Here is a 23075-nt window from a genome sequence, read left to right as displayed (position 1 = left end):
ATTCCCATAGGGAAGCATTGGTGGGAACGCGCTGTAAAACGCTCAGGTGAGAACCATTCCCATAGGGAAGCATTGGTGGGAACGCGCTGTAAAACGCTCAGGTGAGAACCATTCCCATAGGGAAGCATTGGTGGGAACGCGCTGTAAAACGCTCAGGTGAGAACCATTCCCATAGGGAAGCATTGGTGGGAACGCGCTGTAAAACGCTCAGGTGAGAACCATTCCCATAGGGAAGCATTGGTGGGAACGCGCTGTAAACGCTCAGGTGAGAACCATTCCCATAGGGAAGCATTGGTGGGAACGCGCTGTAAAACGCTCAGGTGAGAACCATTCCCATAGGGAAGCATTGGTGGGAACGCGCTGTAAAACGCTCAGGTGAGAACCATTCCCATAGGGAAGCATTGGTGGGAACGCGCTGTAAACGCTCAGGTGAGAACCATTCCCATAGGGAAGCATTGGTGGGAACGCGCTGTAAAACGCTCAGGTGAGAACCATTCCCATAGGGAAGCATTGGTGGGAACGCGCTGTAAAACGCTCAGGTGAGAACCATTCCCATAGGGAAGCATTGGTGGGAACGCGCTGTAAAACGCTCAGGTGAGAACCATTCCCATAGGGAAGCATTGGTGGGAACGCGCTGTAAAACGCTCAGGTGAGAACCATTCCCATAGGGAAGCATTGGTGGGAACGCGCTGTAAAACGCTCAGGTGAGAACCATTCCCATAGGGAAGCATTGGTGGGAACGCGCTGTAAAACGCTCAGGTGAGAACCATTCCCATAGGGAAGCATTGGTGGGAACGCGCTGTAAAACGCTCAGGTGAGAACCATTCCCATAGGGAAGCATTGGTGGGAACGCGCTGTAAAACGCTCAGGTGAGAACCATTCCCATAGGGAAGCATTGGTGGGAACGCGCTGTAAAACGCTCAGGTGAGAACCATTCCCATAGGGAAGCATTGGTGGGAACGCGCTGTAAAACGCTCAGGTGAGAACCATTCCCATAGGGAAGCATTGGTGGGAACGCGCTGTAAAACGCTCAGGTGAGAACCATTCCCATAGGGAAGCATTGGTGGGAACGCGCTGTAAAACGCTCAGGTGAGAACCATTCCCATAGGGAAGCATTGGTGGGAACGCGCTGTAAAACGCTCAGGTGAGAACCATTCCCATAGGGAAGCATTGGTGGGAACGCGCTGTAAAACGCTCAGGTGAGAACCATTCCCATAGGGAAGCATTGGTGGGAACGCGCTGTAAAACGCTCAGGTGAGAACCATTCCCATAGGGAAGCATTGGTGGGAACGCGCTGTAAAACGCTCAGGTGAGAACCATTCCCATAGGGAAGCATTGGTGGGAACGCGCTGTAAAACGCTCAGGTGAGAACCATTCCCATAGGGAAGCATTGGTGGGAACGCGCTGTAAAACGCTCAGGTGAGAACCATTCCCATAGGGAAGCATTGGTGGGAACGCGCTGTAAAACGCTCAGGTGAGAACCATTCCCATAGGGAAGCATTGGTGGGAACGCGCTGTAAAACGCTCAGGTGAGAACCATTCCCATAGGGAAGCATTGGTGGGAACGCGCTGTAAAACGCTCAGGTGAGAACCATTCCCATAGGGAAGCATTGGTGGGAACGCGCTGTAAAACGCTCAGGTGAGAACCATTCCCATAGGGAAGCATTGGTGGGAACGCGCTGTAAAACGCTCAGGTGAGAACCATTCCCATAGGGAAGCATTGGTGGGAACGCGCTGTAAAACGCTCAGGTGAGAACCATTCCCATAGGGAAGCATTGGTGGGAACGCGCTGTAAAACGCTCAGGTGAGAACCATTCCCATAGGGAAGCATTGGTGGGAACGCGCTGTAAAACGCTCAGGTGAGAACCATTCCCATAGGGAAGCATTGGTGGGAACGCGCTGTAAAACGCTCAGGTGAGAACCATTCCCATAGGGAAGCATTGGTGGGAACGCGCTGTAAAACGCTCAGGTGAGAACCATTCCCATAGGGAAGCATTGGTGGAACGCGCTGTAAAACGCTCAGGTGAGAACCATTCCCATAGGGAAGCATTGGTGGGAACGCGCTGTAAAACGCTCAGGTGAGAACCATTCCCATAGGGAAGCATTGGTGGGAACGCGCTGTAAAACGCTCAGGTGAGAACCATTCCCATAGGGAAGCATTGGTGGGAACGCGCTGTAAAACGCTCAGGTGAGAACCATTCCCATAGGGAAGCATTGGTGGGAACGCGCTGTAAAACGCTCAGGTGAGAACCATTCCCATAGGGAAGCATTGGTGGGAACGCGCTGTAAAACGCTCAGGTGAGAACCATTCCCATAGGGAAGCATTGGTGGGAACGCGCTGTAAAACGCTCAGGTGAGAACCATTCCCATAGGGAAGCATTGGTGGGAACGCGCTGTAAAACGCTCAGGTGAGAACCATTCCCATAGGGAAGCATTGGTGGGAACGCGCTGTAAAACGCTCAGGTGTGAACCATTCCCATAGGGAAGCATTGGTGGGAACGCGCTGTAAAACGCTCAGGTGAGAACCATTCCCATAGGGAAGCATTGGTGGGAACGCGCTGTAAAACAGATAGAGGCAGCGGCGTTGCTATGGCTGGTGTCACCCGCTGCTCAGGGGGGGCCCTCATGGTGTGGACTGGTCATTTTTTCAAAGGAATATAGTTTAACCGTTTATGTGCAAAAGAGAAAAAAATAAGTCACTAAGTCAGCTCCAATCTCCAAGACCCAGCGTCTTGGTCTATGTGCAGATATCTGATTGGAGCTGACTTCCTCTTTTGCACATAAATGGTTAAACTATATTCCTTAGAAAAAATGTCCAGTCCACACCATGAGGGCCCCCCTGAGTAAAGATTAGTAAATGTGGCCGGTGGTGGCCCCAGGCCCCAGTTCAGCAGACAGAGAGAACCCAACTATTTTGTCTCCCGTCTCTAATAATCCCCCAGTAATTTAAATAACCCCATTAGTGGGGGATTATTAGAGACGGGAGACAAAGGAGCTGGGTTCTGTCTGCTGAACTGTGGCCTGGGGCCACCACCGGCCACATTTACTAATCTTTACTCAGGGGGGCCCTCATGGTGTGGACTGGTCACTAAGTCAGCTCCATCAGACATCTGCACGGACCCAGCGTCTTGGTCTATGTGCAGATATCTGATTGGAGCTGACTTCTTATTTCTCTTTGGCACATAAATGGTTAAACTATATTCCTTAGTGAAAATGACCAGTCCACACCATGAGGGCCCCCCAGGCCCCCCCTGAGTAAAGATTAGTAAATGTGGCCGGTGGTGGCCCCAGGCCACAGTCAGACAGAGAGAAGAACCCTTACCCAACACAACCCCTTATGTCTCCTGGGGCCGTCTGTCTCTATAATAATCCCTTATCCCCCACTAATTTATGAATGGTCGGATCTGGGGTTAATTATTAAACCACATTCAGATATCAAATAAAGTCAATATATATAAGCGCAGCAGTTGCTTTACCTCACCTCGGTCCTCCCCTCCTGGCGCGGCAGTGGCAGGCTGCAGGTCTGGCTGGCTGACTACCTTAAGGTACTGGTACTACTACTATTAGGTCAGGACGGTGACATCATGTGAGTGAGTCCCCGGTCTGGTTCTGGCAGTGGTCACCACCGCCACCCAACCCCTTTAGCTCCGGACCGGAGGCGGGGACTTAGTCCTGCTGCTAGCTGCTCAGCCGTGGCACCACTCACCAGGCTGAGGTGAGGGACACCCCCTTCTATCACGTGACGGGCGCCGAAGTGCTTCGCTTGTAAGTTCAAGTTGTTCTAGTGAAGAAGACTGCTGCATAGACAGTCAGAGTCAGTGGATGGGAGTCGCGAGGGCCCCCAGGAGCAACTGGGCCCAGGGCAGCTGCCCCTTTTGCCCTGCGGCAAAGACGGCCCTGGGGAGATTAATCCAAACTGGTGTGGAGGAAAACTGGCTTAGGCTAGTCTCACACCTGCGCTTTCCCTTTCCGCTATTGAGATCCGTCGCAGGATATTAACCTGTCCTGAGGGTAGTAGGTCATCAGTATGATGCCACTGCACCACCAAGGTCTATGAGGAAGCAGTGATCGGGGGGAGACATTGCAGATACAACTAGGGATGAGCGAATTCCATATTTGGACATTTGTTTTCGGGTTGTGGTATAATGTGAATTGCGTTATGGATTCCGGTACCACGCGCCCTAATACAATCCCATAGCGGAAAGCCTTTAGAGGCATTCCGTTATTCATTCCGTCATAATAAAAGTCTATGGCCTGCATAACGGATCCGTCCGGTTTATGTTAGGCTACTTTCACACTAGCGGCAGTGTGATCTGGCGGGCAGTTCCGTCGTCGGAACTGGCCACCGGATCCGCCGATCTGCCGCTGACTGAAAGCATTTGTGAGACGGATCCGGATCCGTCTCACAAATGCATTGCAAGGACGGATCCGTCTCTCCGCTTGTCATGCGGACCGACAGATCCGTCTTGTACATTTTTTCTCATTTTTACTGATCTGCGCATGTGCATGCCGGAACAACGGATCCGGCATTCCGGTATTCTGAATGCCAGATCCGGCGCTAATACATTCCTATGGGAAAAAATGCCGGATCTGGCGTTCAGGCAAGTCTTCAGTTTTTTTCGCCGGAGAGAAAACCGTAGCGCGCTGAACTGAAGACGTCCTGATGCTTCCTGAGCGTATCGCTCTCCATTCAGAATGCCTGGGGATGAAACTGATCAGTTCTTTTCCGGTATAGAGCCCCAAGGACGGAACTCAGCGCCGGAAAAGAAAAACGCCAGTGTGAAAGTGCCCTTATGCAGGAGAGGACTCCAGCGTAACGTAAACCGGACGGATCCGCTATACAGGCCATAGACTTCTATTATGACGGAATGAATAACGGAATGCCTCTAAAGGCTTTCCGTTATGGGATTGCATTAGGGTGCGTGGTACCGGAATCCATAACGCAATTCAGTAAATACCACAACCCGAACCGAAAAACGAATGTCAAAATATGAAATGTGCTCATCCCCAGTTACAACCACGTGAAATCCCCCAGGAAGATGGTGGTGCGACAGAAAGCTGGACTATTACTGGTTAACCGCCTAACGCAGGATTGCGGTCCGGAGTCGGCCGGTTTGTTTATCTTCGGCGCGAGATGCGAGATTTCCTGTGAACGCAGGAGCGCGCGTTCACAGAAAACGTCAGGTAAACGAGTGCGTCTACAGCCTGCCAGCGGCGATCACGTGCTGGCAGGCTGTAGATGCGATTTATTTATTTTTTAACCCTTGAAAGGTATATCAGATGCTGTTTTGATAACCGCGTCTGATATTCCGCTACCTGGTCATCTGGTGTCCCTTTTGTTTGGATCGACCACCAGAGGACACAGGCAGCTCAGTAAGTAGCACCAAGCGCCACCCTACACCCCCCGTCACTAATTAACTCCTGATCACCCCCCTGTCAGGCTCCATTCAGACGTCTGTATGTGTTTTGCGGATCCACAAAACACGGACACCAGCAATGTGCTTTCTGCATTTTGCGGATCCGCACATTGCCAGAACTATATAGAAAATGCCTTTTCTTGTCCGCAATTGCGGAGAAGAATAGGACATGTTCTATAGGCTCTACAAAAAACGCAGTGTTCACCCGATCAGGCCTGATCTTGTGCGCACACTTCAGGGCTCCAGATGGCGACCAAAATGGTCGCCAATGCGACTTAGAATTCACAAATGGCGACAAGACTTTTTAGTCTTGTCGCCATTTGCGACTAGACCCTCCGCGGCAGCTCTGCAGTAGAACAGCGACGGGCACAGGAGCTGATAGTTCTCTGCCGCCGCCGATGTTCTTAGAGTGGAAGCTGCTGCTGCCAGCCCCTCCCCTCCCCGCCCACCAACCAATCAGAGCTGAGGCAGTGAGTCACAGCACACAATAGCAGAGCCGCTGGCAGCAGGGAGGGGAGGGGCTCGGGAGGAGTGTAATCTGATCCTAGAGTGGAAGCTGCTGCTGCCAGCCCCTCCCCTTCCCGCCCCACCAACCAATCAGAGCTGAGGCAAGGCAAACACTAGCAGCTCTGAGTCACTGACAAGTACAGGATGAAAGAATCGAATGAGTCGCAGGTGAAAAGAATCTAAAGATCCGACTTAGTTAGTGACTCATTCGATTCTTTCTTAGACTCCCTGTACAGTGTGCCCCCCCCCCAACACCCCAGTATAAGAAACATTGGTGGCGCAGTGCTGCCCCCCCCCCCAACACCCCAGTATAAGAAACATTGGTGGCACAGTGTGCCCCCCAACACCCCAGTATAAGAAACATTGGTGGCACAGTGTGCCCCCCACACCCCAGTATAAGAAACATTGGTGGCACAGTGTGCCCCCCACACCCCAGTATAAGAAACATTGGTGGCACAGTGTGCCCCCCACACCCCAGTATAAGAAACATTGGTGGCACAGTGTGCCCCCCCCAGTATAAGAAACATTGGTGGCACAGCGTGCTCCCCAACACCCCAGTATAAGAAACATTGGTGGCACAGTGTGCCCCCCACACCCCAGTATAAGAAACATTGGTGGCACAGTGTGCCCCCCCCCAGTATAAGAAACATTGGTGGCACAGCGTGCTCCCCAACACCCCAGTATAAGAAACATTGGTAGCACAGTGTGCCCCCCACACCCCAGTATAAGAAACATTGGTGGCACAGTGTGCCCCCCACACCCCAGTATAAGAAACATTGGTGGCACAGTGTGCCCCCCCAGTATAAGAAACATTGGTGGCACAGCGTGCTCCCCAACACCCCAGTATAAGAAACATTGGTAGCACAGTGTGCCCCCCACACCCCAGTATAAGAAACATTGGTGGCACAGTGTGCCCCCCACACCCCAGTATAAGAAACATTGGTGGCACAGTGTGCCCCCCACACCCCAGTATAAGAAACATTGGTGGCACAGTGTGCCCCCCCCCCAGTATAAGAAACATTGGTGGCTCAGTGGGAAGTGCCAATGAGGGTTACATATTTTTTTTTAAATTAACTCACCTCCTCCAGTTGATTGCGTAGCTGCCGGTCTCCTGTTCTTTCTTCAGGACCTGTGGTGATGTCACTGAGCTCATCACATGGTCCATTACCATGGTGATGAATCATGTGATGAGCACAGTGATGTCACCACAGGTCCTTTGACAGGTCCCGAAGAAAGAACAGGAGACGATCAATTGGAGGAGGTGAGTTAATTATTATTATTTTTTTTAACCCTCATTGGCACTGCCCACTACGCCACAAATGTTCATTATATTGAGGGGGGGGCGCATTGCGCCACCAATGTTTATTATATTGAGGGGGGCACACTGCGCCACCAATGTTTATTATATTGAGGGGGGCACACTGCGCCACCAATGTTATTATATTGAGGGGGCACACTGCGCCACCAATGTTTATTATATTGAGGGGGCACACTGCGCCACCAATGTTTATTATATTGAGGGGGCACACTGCGCCACCAATGTTTATTATATTGAGGGGGGCACACTGTGCCACCAATGTTTATTATATTGAGGGGGGCACACTGCGCCACCAATGTTTATTATATTGAGGGGGGCACACTGCGCCACCAATGTTTATTATATTGAGGGGGCACACTGCGCCACCAATGTTTATTATATTGAGGGGGGCACACTGCGCCACCAATGCTTATCATACTGGGGTGATGGGGGGGCGCACTGCGCCAATGTTAATTATATTGGGGGAGCACACTGCGCCACCAATGGTTATCATACTGGGGTGTTGGGGGGCGCACTGCGCCAATGTTTATTATATTGACCTTCTACTTTGCAGTCTGTATTCATAACCCTGTTATAAGGGAAAATAACACAGTGAATAGACTGTCTCCTAGCAACCATGAGTGAAAATCGTACCGCATCCGCACTTGCTTGCGATTTTCACGCAGCCCCATTAGCTTCTATGGGGCCTGCATTGCGTGAAAAACGCACAACATAGAGCATGCTGCGATTTTCACGCAACGCACAAGTGATGTGTGAAAATCACCGCTCATGTGCACAGCCTCATAGAAGTGAATGGGTCCGGATTCAGTGCGGGTGCATTCCGGTATTTTGAATGCCAGATCCGGCACTAATACATTCCTATGGGAAAAAATGCTGGTTCCGGCATTCAGGCAAATCTTCAGGTTTTTTTCCACCGGAGATAAAACCGTAGCATACTGCGTTTTTATATTTTACCTGAACAGTCCTAATGACTGAACTGAAGACGTCCTGATGCATCCTGAACGGATCGCTCTCCAGTCAGAATCCATGGGGATATGCCTGATCAGTTCTTTTCTGATATTGAGCCCCTAGGACGGAACTCTATGCCGGAAAAGAAAAACACTAGTGTGAAAGTACCCTAAAATATTAAGGTTAAATCCCCCCTTTCCCAATTTTACATATAAAATATATAAACAATAAATAAACATATTACATAGCGCTGCATCCGAAAAGTCCAAACTATTAAATTATTAAAAAATATCTCCTATGCGGTGAGCAATCGCCATTTTTTAGTCACCTTGTCACCCCAAAAAATAGGATAGGACTGTTCTATTATGGGCCGAATGTTTTATAAAATGCGAAATGCACGCGGCTTTTTTTGGTGTTGTTTTTTTTTGCGCGGTCTTGAGTATCACAATACTTTTTTTATGGTGACGAAAGCGAATCAAAATTTTGGTATCAAAACAACCCTATGCCGATCTGATCGGCGTAGCATTGTCACGATACCAACATTTTGATTCGGTGACTAAAAATTTGATTTGGCTCCTAAATTTTTCAGTTCAGCCCCACCGCAGTGACTGAATTTTTTTATTCTGATCACTGCAAAAACACCGTAAAATCGCTGTGGCGCTATAAAAAGATCACTTTTGAGGGGCATGGCGAGTTCATAGAATAATTTTTTTGTTTTTTTCTCTTACAAAATCATTTTCCATTAACTTGTGCCCAAAAAAAAATAAAAAAATATTTTTATCTAGGAACTCGCCATGTCCCTCACGGAATACCTTGGGGTGTCTTCTTTCCAAAATGGGGTCACTTGTGGGGTATTTATACTACCCTGGCATTTTAGGGGCCCTAAAGCGTGAGAATCCAAATGCCTAAAAATGCCCTCTTAGGCCTCATGCACACGGCAGTTTTTTTTCATGGTCCGCAAAAACGGGGTCCGTAGGTCCGTGATCCGTGACCGTTTTTTCGTCCGTGGGTCTTCCTTGATTTTTGGAGGATCCACGGACATGAAAAAAAAGTTGTTTTGGTGTCCGCCTGGCCGTGCGGAGCCAAACGGATCCGTCCTGAATTACAATGCAAGTCAATGGGGACGGATCCGTTTGACGTTGACACAATATGGTGCCATTTCAAACGGATCCGTCCCCATTGACTTTCAATGTAAAGTCTGGAGTTCTTTTATACCATCGGATTGGAGTTTTCTCCAATCCGATGGTATATTTTAACTTGAAGCGTCCCCATCACCATGGGAACGCCTCTATGTTAGAATATACTGTCGGATATGAGCTAGATCGTGAAACTCAGATCCAACAGTATATTCTAACACAGAGGCGTTCCCATGGTGATGGGGACGCTTCAGGTTAGAATATACTGAAAAACTGTGTACATGACTGCCCCCTGCTGCCTGACAGGTGCTGCCAGGCAGCAGGGGGCAGACCCCCCCTCCCCCCTGTTTTTAACTCATTGGTGGCCAGTGGGCCCCCCTCCCTCCCCTGTAGTTAACTCATTGGTGTCCAGTGGGCCCCCCTCCCTCCGCTGTAGATAACTCATTGGTGGCCAGTGGGCCCTCTCCCCTCCCTCCCCCTCCTAATTAAAATCGCCCCCCCTATCATTGGTGGCAGTGGAGAGTACCGATCGGAGTCCCAGTGTAATCGCTGGGGCTCCAATCGGTAACCATGGCAACCGGGACACCAATGAGTTAACTACAGGGGAGGGAGGGGGGGATCACTGGACACCAATGAGTTAACTACAGGGGAGGGAGGGGGGGGGCCCACTGGACACCAATGAGTTAACTACAGGGGAGGGCGGCCGCACTGGCCACCAATGAGTTAAAAACGGGGGGGGGGGGGGGGGTCTGCCAGGCAGCAGGGGGCAGTCATGTACACAGTTTTTCAGTATATTCTAACCTGAAGCGTCCCCATCACCATGGGAACGCCTCTGTGTTAGATTATACTGTCGGATCTGAGTTTTCAGAAGTGAAAACTCACCTCTGAAAAAGCTTTTATGCAGACGGATCTTCGGATCCGTCTGTATGAAAGTAACCTACGGCCACGGATCACGGACACGGATGCCAATCTTGTGTGCATCCGTGTTCTTTCACAGACCCATTGACATTGACTTCACAGACCCATTGACTTCTTACGCTTTAGGGACCCTAAAGTGCCAGGGAAGTATAAATACCCCACATGTGACCCCATTTTGGAAAGAAGACACCCCAAGGTATTCCATGAGGGGTATGTTTAATTCATGTTAAATTTTATTTTTTGTCACAAGTTAGTGGAATATGAGACTTTGTAAAAAAAAAATAATAATAATAATTTTCCGCTAACTTGTGACAAAAAATAAAAACTTCTATGAACTCACTATGCCCATCAGCGAATACCTTAGGGTGTCTACTTTCCGAAATGGGGTCATTTGTGGGGTGTTTCTACTGTCTGGGCATTGTAGAACCTCAGGAAACATGACAGGTGCTCAGAAAGTCAGAGCTACTTCAAAAAGCGGAAATTCACATTTTTGCACCATAGTTTGTAAACGCTATAACTTTTACCCAAACCAATAAATATACACTTATTGCATTTTTTTAAACAAAGACATGTAGAACAATAAATTTAGAGAAAAATGTATATAGAAATGTATATAGAAATGTAGTTTTAACCCCTTAAGGACACAGGGCGTACAGGTACGCCCTTGTGCCCTGGTACTTAAGGACACAGGGCGTACATGTACGCCCTGTGCATTTTCAATCACCGCCGCGCGGCCGGCGGCGATCGGAACCCCGTGCCTGCTCAAATCATTGAGCAGGCACTTGGGGCAAATGCGTCGGGGGGTCCGGTGACCCCCCCATGTATGCGATCGCAGAAAACCGCAGGTCAATTCAGACCTGCGGTTTTCTGCGTTTCCGGGTTATTTGGGTCTCTGAAGACCCGATAACCCGGAACAGGATGGTGATGGTGGTGTGATTTCACTCCACCAATCACCATCCAGCGATCCTGAGTGGTGATGGTGACATCACCACTCAGGATCGCTTTCTGATTGGTCTGTGGGCGGTCCGGCGGCAGATTCAAAAGAGGCAGGCGCTCCTCTCCTCCTCCTTTTGTGTTCCGGAGCCGGAGGAGAGAGGAGCTGCCTGCACGTGTCTGCTGCCACCGCTGCCTGCACCCGATCTGTGCCCCCCCAGGACCCGATCTCTGCCCCCAGCACCCCATCGGGTACATAGGGACAGCTAGGGAAAGTTTGGTTTAGGCAGGGAAAAAAAAAGGGAAAGGTAGTTTTTTTGAACTTTTATTGCATCACCCCAGTTAGGGTGTCTGGGGTCCACAGCACAGCTGTGTGACCCTAGACCCCCCAGGGGTGCTGCCACTTGCCCCCCTCCCCCTGCCACTGTTAGCGCATCGCACACCCCACCGCTGATCAACTTCGGACGGTTGATCAGCGGTTTTGAATTTTTTCCCCCACATTTTTTGCCCTTTTTTTAGTTAGTTTATTTTATTTTTTTTCTGTTCGTTTTAGGGTGAGTTCGTGAACACCCGTGCCCCCTCACACACGCACACCAAATAAAGAGTTACACACACGCACATATACACGCAGACACACACTCCCCTATGGCCCGCCGGACGTTCTCGGCCGAGGAGGCATACGCCCAGCTTGCCTCCGAGTCCGAGAGTCCCAGTGAGGATGAGGATGATCCCACATTCCTGTTGTCATCCGCATCCTCCTCATCATCTAGCGATGATGATGAGCCCCCAAGGCGGCGGAGACGCCGCCAGGCGGAGCAAGGGGACCGCCATGTTAGGGACCCTGTGGCCCACACTAGTACGAGCAGCTCTGGGGCTCGTACTGGTTTCCCGGCCCACCAGTTAAATCCACCGGAGCACCCTGCCGGTGAACTTGTCTGGTGTAGCCCAGAGCGATACGAGCCCGTGATTCCCGATTTCGTAGGCCAATCAGGAATCCAGATTTCCACAGTGGGCTACACTGAATATGACTTTTTTTGTCATTTTTTCAGTGACCCACTGGTAAATCTGATGGTGGAGCAGACGAATCTGTACGCCCAACAGTTCGTTGCTCAACACCCGGGCTCCTTTTTGGCCAGGCCCGGTGGCTGGACGCCGGTCAGTGCAGCCGAAATGAGGACATTTTGGGGCCTCGTGCTGCATATGGGCCTGGTCAAGAAACCCAGTGCCAGGCTGTACTGGAGTGGGGACGTCCTATATCAGACCCCACTTTACAGTACGGTTATGACACGCTCCCGGTTTGAGGCCATCCGGAAATGTCTGCATTATTCCGATAATGCAGCATGTCCACCCCAAGGTGATCCTGCCCATGACCGTCTGTATAAGATACGGCCGGTCATCGATCACTTTGGGGCCAAATTCATGGAGGCCAATGTACCTGGAAGAGAGGTCGCGGTTGATGAGTCTCTCATTGCGTTCAAGGGGAGACTCATTTTCCGCCAGTATGTGCCTTCCAAGCGGGCGAGGTATGGCGTGAAGCTATACAAAATTTGTGAGAGTACCTCAGGGTACACTTACAAATTTCGTGTATACGAGGGGCGAGATTCCCGGATTCAACCCCCAGAATGTCCCCCCACTCTGGGTGTTACCGGGAAACTTGTGTGGGACCTTATGCACCCACTGCTGGATAAGGGTTACCACTTGTACGTGGATAACTTTTATACCAGTATCCCCTTGTTCCAGTCCCTTGCCGCCAGATCCACGTCCGCTTGTGGGACCGTGCGGAAAAATCAACGCGGCCTCCCTGCCCACCCCCTCCAGGTACCTATCCCCAGGGGTGAGACCCGTGCCCTTACCACTGGAAACCTGTTGCTGGTCAGGTATAAGGACAAGAGGGATGTCCTTATGCTGTCCACAATTCATGGTAACGGCATCACCCCTGTCCCTGTGCAAGGTACCGCGGCAACGGTCCTCAAGCCCGATTGTATCGTCGACTACAATCGGTATATGGGAGGAGTGGATCTCTCGGATCAAGTCCTCAAGCCATATAACGCCATGCGCAAAACCCGGGCATGGTACAAAAAAGTTGCATTGTCTAGTTGGTGCAGGTTGCCTTGTACAACTCTTTTGTGCTGTCCCGGAGCGCTGGCAACACAGGGACATTCCTTCAGTTCTATGAGGCAGTCCTCAAGGACCTGATCTTTTCAGACCGGGAACTGTAGGCGCCCGGATCGTCCCTGGCCAACACTTTCCAGGTGTGGTCCCCCATACTGGAAAGAAGGGACAAACCCCAAAAAGGTTCAGAGTGTGTCGCAGGAGGGGGATACGGAAGGACACCACTACTCAGTGTGACACGTGCCCCGATCATCCGGGCCTCTGCATTATTGGTTGCTTCAGGGAGTACCACACTTCCATGGAGTACTAAATTTATATCCCAATTAAGCACTGACATCGGATAAAAAAAAAATGTTTCTCAGACTTGAGACACCCAAAAAAACTAAAATAATTTATTATAAGTAGACATATTAGGTATCGCCGCGTCGGTAATAATCTCCTCTATAAAACGACCTCATGACCTAACCCCCCCGATTAACACGGTACAGAAAAAAAAAAAAAAAGGTGCAAAAAAAGTTTTTTTTGTCACCTTACATAATAAAAAGTTTAATAGCAAGCGATCAAAAAGTCATATAGCCCCCAAATTAGTGCCAATAAAACCGTCATCTCATCCCGCAAAAAATGAGCCCCCACATAAGATAATTGGATAAAAAAAAATATAGAAAATGACTCTTAGACTTTAGAGATACAAAATTTTTTTTAGGGTATCAAAAAGGATAATATAGTCTAAAACATAAATAATTGTAAAAAAAAAAGTTGACTTATTAGGTATCGCCGCGTCCGTAAGAATCTCCTCTATAAAAATACCCCATGACCCAACCCCCCAGATTAACACAGTAAAAAAAAAAAAAAAAAAAAAGGTGCAAAAAAATATTTTTTTTGTCACCTTACATAACAAAAAGTTTAATAGCAAGCGATCAAAAAGTCATATAGCCCCCAAAATAGTGCCAATAAAACCGTCCGCTCATCCCGCAAAAAATGAGCCCCCACATAAGATAATTGGCTAAAAGAAAATAAAAAAATGACACTTAGACTTTAGAGATACCCAAAAAAAATGTTGTATCAAAAAAGATAATATAGTCAAAAACCTAAATAATTCTTAAAAAAAAGTAGACTTATTAGATATTGCCGCGTCCGTAAGAATCTCCTCTATAACAATATCCCATGACCTAACTACCCAGATTAACACGGTTAAAAAAAAAAAAAAAAAAACGGTGCCAAAACCGCTATTTTTGGCACTTTTCCATTTCAGTCCGTTTTTTCCGGTAACAAAACAAGGGTTAACAACCAAACAAAAGTTAAAATTTATTACCCTGATACTGCAGTTTACAGAAACGCCACATTTGTGGTCGTAAACTGCTGTATCCGTAAAAGGGAGGCCGCAAAAGGAAAGGCCCGACATGGTTTCTGGAAGGCCGATTTTGATGGCCTTTTTTATTGACACCATATCCCTTTTGAAGCCCCCCCTGATGCCCCCCTAGAGTAAAAACTACCTAAAATTGACCCCATCTAAGAAACTACACCCCTCAAGGTATTCAAAAATGATTATACAAACTTTATTAACCCTTTAGGTGTTCCTCAACAGTTAATGGCAAATGGAGATGAAATATCAGAATTTCAATTTTTGGTAACCTTGCCTCACAAAAATGTAATATAGAGCAACCAAAAATTATATTTGCCCTAAAAATACTCCCCCAAAAAATGCCACCTTATCCCGTAGTTTCCAAAATGGGGTCACTTTTAGGGAGTTTCGACTCCAGGGGTGCATCAGGGGGGTTGAAACAGGACACGGTGTAAATAAACCGGTCCATAAAAATCAGCCCTCCAAAAACCATACGGCGCACCTTTCACTCTACACCCCGCTGTGTGGCCGTACAGTAGTGTACCGCCATATATTGGGTGTTTCTGTAAACGGCTGAGTCAGGGCAATAAAGACACAGTCTTGTTTGGCTGTTAACCCTTGCTTTGTTAGTGGAAGAAATGGGTTAAAATGGAAAATAAGGCAAAAAAAGAAATTTTCTAATTTCATCCCCATTTGCCAATAACTCTTGTGCAACACCTAAAGGGTTAACGACGTATGTAAAACCAGTTTTGAATACCTTGAGGGGTGTAGTTTCTTAGATGGGGTCACTTTTAGGGAGTTTCTACTCCAGGGGTGCATCAGGGGGCTTCAAATGGGACATGGTGTAAATAAACCGGTCCATAAAAATCAGCCCTCCAAAAACCATACGGCGCACCTTTCACTCTACACCCCGCTGTGTGGCCGTACAGTAGTGTACCGCCATATATTGGGTGTTTCTGTAAACGGCAGAGTCAGGGCAATAAAGACACAGTCTTGTTTGGCTGTTAACCCTTGCTTTGTTAGTGGAAAAAATGGGTTAAAATGAAATATTAGACAGAAAAATGAAATTCTCAAATTTCATCCCCATTTGCCAATAACTCTTGTGCAACACCTAAAGGGTTAACAACATATGTAAAATCACTTTTGAATACCTTGAGGGGTGTAGTTTCTTAGATGGGGTCATTTTTGGGTGCTTTCTATTATGTAAGCCTCGCAAAGCGACTTCAGACCTGAAATGGTCCCTAAAAATTTAGTTTTTGTAAATTTCTGAAAAATTTCAAGATTTGCTCCTAAACTTCTAAGCCTTATAACATCCCCAAAAAATAAAATATCATTCCCAAAATAATTCACACATGAAGTAGACATATGGGGAATGTAAAGTCATCACAATTTTTGGGGGTATTACTATGTATTACAGAAGTAGAGAAACTGAAACTTTGAAATTTGCTAATTTTTCAAAATTTTTGATAAATTTGGTATTTTTTGGTGCAAAAAAAAATATTTTTTTGACTTCATTTTACTAGTGTCATGAAGTACAATATGTGACGAAAAAACAATGTCAGAACGGCATGGATAAGTCAAAGTGTTTTAAAGTTATCAGCACTTAAAGTGACACTGGTCAGATTTGCAAAAAATGGCCTGGTCCTAAGGTGTAAAAAGTCTGTGTCCTTAAGGGGTTAATTGAAACATTTTACAACCGAAAGTGAAAAATTGTTTTTTTGCAAAAATTTCTGTAATTTTCGATTAATATAAAAAAAAGTAAAAATGTCAGCAGCAATGAAATACCACCAAATGAAAGCTCTATTAGTGAGAAGAAAAGGAGGTAACATTCATTTGGGTGGTAAGTTGCATGACCGAGCGATAAACGGTGAAAGTAGTGCAGTGCAGAAGTGTAAAAAGTGGCCTGGTCATTAAGGGGGTTTCCGCTAGCGGGGCTGAGGGGGTTAAAGCACCCGTCCCATGGAGTGATGGCATATTGCTTGGCCCCTGAACCATGTCCGAGCAGTGTGCCATCCCTCCATAGGATGCTCTGACAGAGGTTATGTTGTGAACTTCAACATTTCTTGTGAGGTGTTCCAACAGAAGCCCGTACGACTTTACAGCTGACCTGAAAATGCCACTGTGCAGCATACCCCTTACGTGCTGTCCTATTACAGGGGCTGTCTGATGTGTATTGACCAGGTGGACGTGTGAGAGGAAGCAGAGGGGCATGGGGGGACATTACCTCTACTTACAAGGATGTTGTGCTTTGTAAAACGATTCCTAGTATAAGTTCCTTATTAGAGAGTCTTTGGACTGTGGGAGGAAACCTATGCAATTGTGGGGAGGACATTTAGTCCTGAGTTGGATTCTAACCTGGAGACTTCCCGACCCCCTGCCCTGTGCGGTGAGAGGCAGTCCTAGCAGTCTCCTGGTTGGGCTCTGCAGCAGCCGCCGCTCCCTCTAGTTTTAAGGAAGGTTTCTAATTCATTTTACATTTTAGTTTTTATGTTGCAGAAACTGATGCATCTTCTGCTGTAAAAACCAAGCGAGCTGCGCCAAAAACCTCTGATCTCATTGTGCTTAACTTATCATGGAAAACAACAGAGCAGGATCTAAAGGACTACTTCAGCACCTACGGGGAACTCATTAAGGCCCAGGTATTGATGTTGCTAAAGTCCCCCAGTGCCTGCTGTGGTTTCATGGTTCTTGCCACTTAACGCTTTTTCTCAATGTTTTGCCAGATTAAAAAAGATGCCCACACCGGCAGTTCCAGAGGTTTTGGCTTCATAAGGTTTACGGAATATGAAACCCAAGTGAAGGTGATGTCCCTGCGTCACAAGATAGATAGAAGATGGTGCCGTTGTAGGCTGGCTAATTCCACGGTAAAGCCATGTTCAGACTTTGGTGTATGTGTTCACATCTGTTATGATGAAGTGGTCAGTAGTGAAGACCCTTCTCCACTAGGACATTATATATGCCCCAAAAACTAACACAACCTGCAGTGTAAAAAGTGCAATGCTGCCCCGCGGTAACACGCCACGTGGCTGCGTGTGTCCTGTGACCATGGCCTTTCCTGACTACAGGTCATGTGAGCTGAACTCGCAGCATCATAGTGATCCTAGGCTGCTGTGAGTTTGGGATGCACGACCTGCAGCTGTCAGTCACACCGCTAGTCACCGACCAGGCCGTGTTTGTGCAAGGTGGACTGAGGAAAAACGGCAAATCGGCTGTCTGGGATTTCTCTTTTGTCAATGGAGGACGGATCCGTTTCCTATTGTGCCCGATTGTGTCAGTGAAAACGGATCCGTCCTGGCACACAATGTAAGTCAATGGAGGACGGATCCGTTTTCTATTGTGCCCGATTGTGTCAGTGAAAACAGATCCGTCCTGGCACACAATGTAAGTCAATGGAGGACGGATCCGTTTTCTATTGTGCCAGACTGTGTCAGTGAAAACGGATCCGTCCTGGCACACAATGTAAGTCAATGGAGGACGGATCCGTTTTCTATTGTGCCAGATTGTGTCAGTGAAAACGGATCCGTCCCCATTGACTTACATTGTGTGCCAGGACGTTTGGCTCAGTCCATCAGACGGACACAAGACGCTGCGGCCTCCAGAGCGGAACGGAGACTGAACTGGTGCATTCTCAGCGGATCCTTTTCCATTCAGAATACATTAGAATGCAAACTGATCCGTTTTGGACGCTGAGCCCTGAACGGATCTCGCAGACAGAAGCCAAAACGTGAATGTGAAAGGCGAATTCATTATGGGGAAAGAGGGATAACTTTAGTGTAAAATACTCTGTGATCTTCAGATCGCCTGTTCCTCGCTCTGCAGGGTTCGGGAGATTTGCTATATTTGTTATGGAGCGCTGCCACCTGTGGGGCTCCTTGAGAACTACAGCTGTACCGTGGGGCTCAATGTGGCCAGGTGCCTGCTTTATTATATAGCCGTCACGTCTGCATATGGGGTGGGCTCGGCACTGCAGCCCACTCTATACAATCCCTGGAACATAATGCGGGACGTGTATGGCATTATGCATTTGATGGCTGTAGCGGTTCTTATGGGAAGATTGATGTAAATGGCTTTGGATCTGATCTGTAGAAAGCGGCTATCTTTTAACGAGGACCTTTCCTGGGTTTGTAGTAACTGAGATAAATATCTGTACCTGATGCTGCCACCCTGTCTGGTTTTTTAAAATAGAGCTCCTGCGCCCCATTATGGCCCCCACAAATTCCTCGCTCAGTATGGTAATGCAGAGCAATGAGGAGGAGGCGGAGTCTTTCTCTGTGGGCGTCTCCTCCTCCCTGGCTGTGACGCTCTGCGCTGCGATTGGACAGCGCTACCGCCAGGGAGAAGGAGACGCTCACAGAGAGACTCCGTCTCCTCCTCATTGCTGTGTATTAGCATACTGAGCGCAGAATTTGTGGGGGGCCAGAACGTTGGCCAAAGGGTGGCAGCATCAGTGGGGGGTACCCCGCAGGTACAGATATTTATCTCAATTACTACACACCCAGGAAAGGTCCTCTTTAAAGGGATATGTCACTGAAGTCTTTACTGCCCGTTAAAACCAGACAGTGACACACAAGTCCTTTGGTTCTAATCTAGTTTCATGGTAGACTTTTTCCTTCTATATTCCGACCCGGACTGTGGAGGCAGCCATCTTGCCTGAGCGGTCTGACAGCAATTAAACTTTTTCAAGCCGCCAGTATAGGCCATAGGTGCTGTTAACCGTAGGGGAGTCCTTGGCTTCTATGGGAGGATTTTATAGGCACACAAGGAGTAGATACGTCATTGTAATCCTGCCTGTGAGGATAGTGGTATGATTACTGAAGTGATCTGTACAGCCCACAAGGTGGCACCTGTTGTTGGCCTTAGTGGCTAGTGTGGGAACTGCAGTATTTTAGATGTATTTTTCTCTTTCGCCTATGACAGCACCCTTTGAGAGACCGCCTCCTCCTCTGGACAGGAACCAGGAACCAGAGCGCCTTTCAAAAGAGGGGTCCTCCCCTCCCCTCCCCTTCCAGTTCTGTTTTCTGTCCTAAGAGGCAGGACGGAATCGGATCGCCTATATACTATAGAGCTGCGGGGGCCCCGGCAATGAATGCGGTGAGGAGGGTTACCTCCAGCTGCGTAAGTCTCCATGGGGAGCCGCTGCTAAGTCTGGGCTACAGAGTCTGTCCCTCTCCTTACCTGGACCTGGGTAGGTTTGTACCTTCTGGGTCTTCTACGAACCTCTGCGGCCGTGTTTGCATGTTCGGCCGCTGGCCCACGTGTGGTTGCACTCCCGGGTGCGGCAGTGGGGGAAAGTCGACGCTGTGGACCGGAAGGGGAGGGAGCTGGCAGCACGTGCCGAGGACAAAATGCCCAGCCAGCTCACTGCCATGCGGACTGAAGAGCCATCAGTTTCCCATTCTGGCTGAGTTGCTGTGTTAAGACTGCAGTAGGTTCAGCGCGCTGAGACCACTGACACCACCAATGATACATCGGAACCACGGTGGGGGAAGAGGGGTCATTCCCCAGCACATTTTAATTTAGTATTGCTTATGGGGTTATGTTTGTGCCGAGGTGTCTAAGGAGTCTTCCAGAGCTAAAGAGAGGGGGGGTGTGGTTTGTAAAAAGAAGATAACCTCTGCACAGGTTTAAACTCCTTTGTCAAGAATATGTCAGCAAGTTAATGGAGGAGGAAGCTCCATCCTGATGAGCAGTATTAAGCAGATGATCAGGGATGAGATCAGAGAGTCAGTAAGCGGATTGATTAAATGTCGCCCCTGTACTTCTGATGCTGCGTCTAAAGATTCCCCCTCCAGTGACAGCGATATTCTATCTGGGTTGGAGGAAGGAGGACGAGGCCTCTGGGAAACCTCTTTTCTCGCCCAATTCCTTGGGGGACACAGGAAACCTTGGGGATAGCTCAGCTCCTTAGGAGGCGTGACACTAAGTGAAAACTGTTAAGCCCCTCCTCCACAGCTATACCCTCAGCCTGGAGAGAGAGACTACCAGTTTTTTGCTTAGTGTCAAGGAGGCAAGACACTCTCTGCTCTGCAGAGCTGTCTTTGCTTTTAGTTTTTCTGTTATTTTATTTTTTCTGTTCTCACAGGGACAACAGAGACGCCTGGACCTCTCTGTTTCTCCCGGGGTCAGCCGCTTAGAGATTGCGAAGACGCGCTTGTGAAGTGCGGTCGGTTCTTGCGCTACTGCCGTTAACCCCCATTTCACTACGGACTGGCTTACTTCCTCTGGCGCCCTTACCTCTCTCTGGATCGTACGATCGTACATATTTGAATCGGAATACTGGTGGGGGCGGAGCTTCGTTTCCCGCTCTCTCTTGTCCCGCCTCCCATTCACTCTACCATACCTTCTAGCCAACATGTCCGATCCCTCAGGGGCCTCTGCACCCTGGTACCATGCCTGTACCGCCTGTAATGCACCTTTTCCACGGGGGCAGTCAGACCTGCATTGCCCTGCATGCCAGGTCCCAATGCAGGGTCCGCCACTTGCTTGCCTCTTGGATCCTCCTGAATGGGCTAAATCCCTTTCCCAGGCCGTGGACAGCCTCACTAATGTTGTGAGCCGCCTTGCGGATGCACTGCCTACCACGCAGCTGGATGCGCCCCCCTGCTGTACCCTCTGGGTCCGCTACCCCGGCCGACCCGTCTGAGTCCCTTGCTCCCAGCAACGCCTCCAGGGCCCGGCACCCCCAGAAGCGGTCCAGGCCGGAGTGCGTGTCATCTTCGGATGCTTCGCTGTCACCCCCAAGGGTACGCTCCCAGTCGGGCCCCTCCTCCTCACAGGATATGCCCTCAGAGGGAGAATTAGTGGATTTGGATTGGGATATGGATTCGGCCTTACCGTCCAAGCTGGCCTCAGCTGTGGGCCATCTTATTACCAACGTTCGTGACACCTTTAAAATTCACGATGATCCTCCCAGCTCTGACAAGGCCGGTGTGTTGTTTCTCCGCCCCAAGCAGGCGTCCGCAGTATTTCCCCTCCATGCCGACTTCTCGTCGGTAGTCTCTAAGGCCTGGTCTCGCCCTGATGCACGTTTTACTCCCCCTAAGAAGTTGGATATCTGTTATCCCTTCCCGGCGGACTGCATTTCCACTTGGGCGTCGCCGCCTAAGGTTGACCCTTCTGTGGCCTGCTCGTCTAAAAGCACGGCCATTCCTGTGGCGGACGGCTCCTCTCTTCAAACCGCTGAGGACCGGCGCATGGAATCCATTACTAAGGGCATATTTGCCGGTTCCGCCCTCAGGCCGGTCTTCGCTTCCGCCTGGGACGGAAAAGTGGTTTCGGAATGGGCTTCTCAGCTGGATCAAGAACTTAAGTCAGACGTCTCCATTCAGGACCTCCGTGCTTTAGCCCAACTCATTGTTCAGGCAGGAAAATTCATTTGTGAGGCATCCCTTGATGCGGGTGCCCTCATGGCCCGTTCATCTGCCCTGGCCGTTTCGACTAGAAGAGAACTTAGGCTAAAGGTTTGGATGATGGATTCCACTTCCAAACGGTCACTTACTGGCCTTCCCTTCGCGGGCTCTCGCTTATTCGGGACCCGCCTGGATGAAATCATATTGAAGCCACGGGGGGGAAAAGTACCCATCTTCCCCAGTCCAGGACCAAGAGCGCCACTCGGGGCCGTCCTGGTTTCTCTCGCTTTAGGTCCTCCCGCAGGGCTTCCACCCTTTGATCCGCGTCCGGTCCGTCTTCTAATTCTACCCAGGATAGGCATAAAAAGCCTTTTTTTCGGACCCAGCCCTCCTGGCGTAAGTCCCAGCCTGCTCGCCCTCCCTCGGCCAAGCAGAACCCTGCCTGAAGGTACGCCCCCACCCACCCGGGTGGGGGGACGACTCCTCCTGTTCAGGGACATCTGGCGGGTGCACGTCTCCGACGCCTGGGCCCTCGAAGTTGTATCTTCCGGGTACGAACTCGAGTTTTTGCCCCCCCCCAGTTCGCTTCTTTCGCCACGGGTTCTCCGGAAAATCGCGGCGGAGGGCACACCTGCGATTCCGATAGCCCCGGATTGGCCTCGCCGGCCTTGGTACGCCGACCTGATGCTGCTTCTGGCAGACGAGCCTTGGCCGCTGCCTCTAAGAGAAGACCTCCTCTCTCAAGGGCCGATCTTCCACCAGCATTTAGGATCACTACGTTTAACGGCATTGCTATTGAGACCGCAGTTTTAACACGCCGGGGGGTTTCTGCAAATGTAGTTCTGACCATGATCCGCGCGTGAAAACCGGCCTCGTCCAGGATTTATTACCGAACCTGGCGGCCTACCTGGGTTTTTGCGAGGCCCTGGATGGTCATCCTCTTCGTTTTTCCCTCCCCACGGTCTTGTCCTTCTTGCAGTCTGGTCTGGACCTGGGTCTGGGTCTCAGTACGTTAAAGGGTCAGATCTCGGCGCTTTCCATCCTCTACCAGCGTCCTCTGGCTCCTCTCGGTCCTGTCAAGACTTTTCTCCAGGG

The 23075-nt window shown here is 49.4% G+C and overlaps 1 pseudogene; it reads left to right on the top strand.

The window, feature by feature from the left end:
- The window catches only part of LOC122924047, a 61447-nt pseudogene that overhangs the window by 17930 nt on the left and 20442 nt on the right, over positions 1-23075 (top strand).

Source organism: Bufo gargarizans, unplaced genomic scaffold (genome assembly GCF_014858855.1).
Source record: "Bufo gargarizans isolate SCDJY-AF-19 unplaced genomic scaffold, ASM1485885v1 original_scaffold_2172_pilon, whole genome shotgun sequence".
Classification (NCBI taxonomy): domain Eukaryota; kingdom Metazoa; phylum Chordata; class Amphibia; order Anura; family Bufonidae; genus Bufo; species Bufo gargarizans.
The sequence above is the reverse complement of the archived record's forward strand: the minus strand, read 5'-3'. Positions and strand labels throughout refer to the sequence as shown.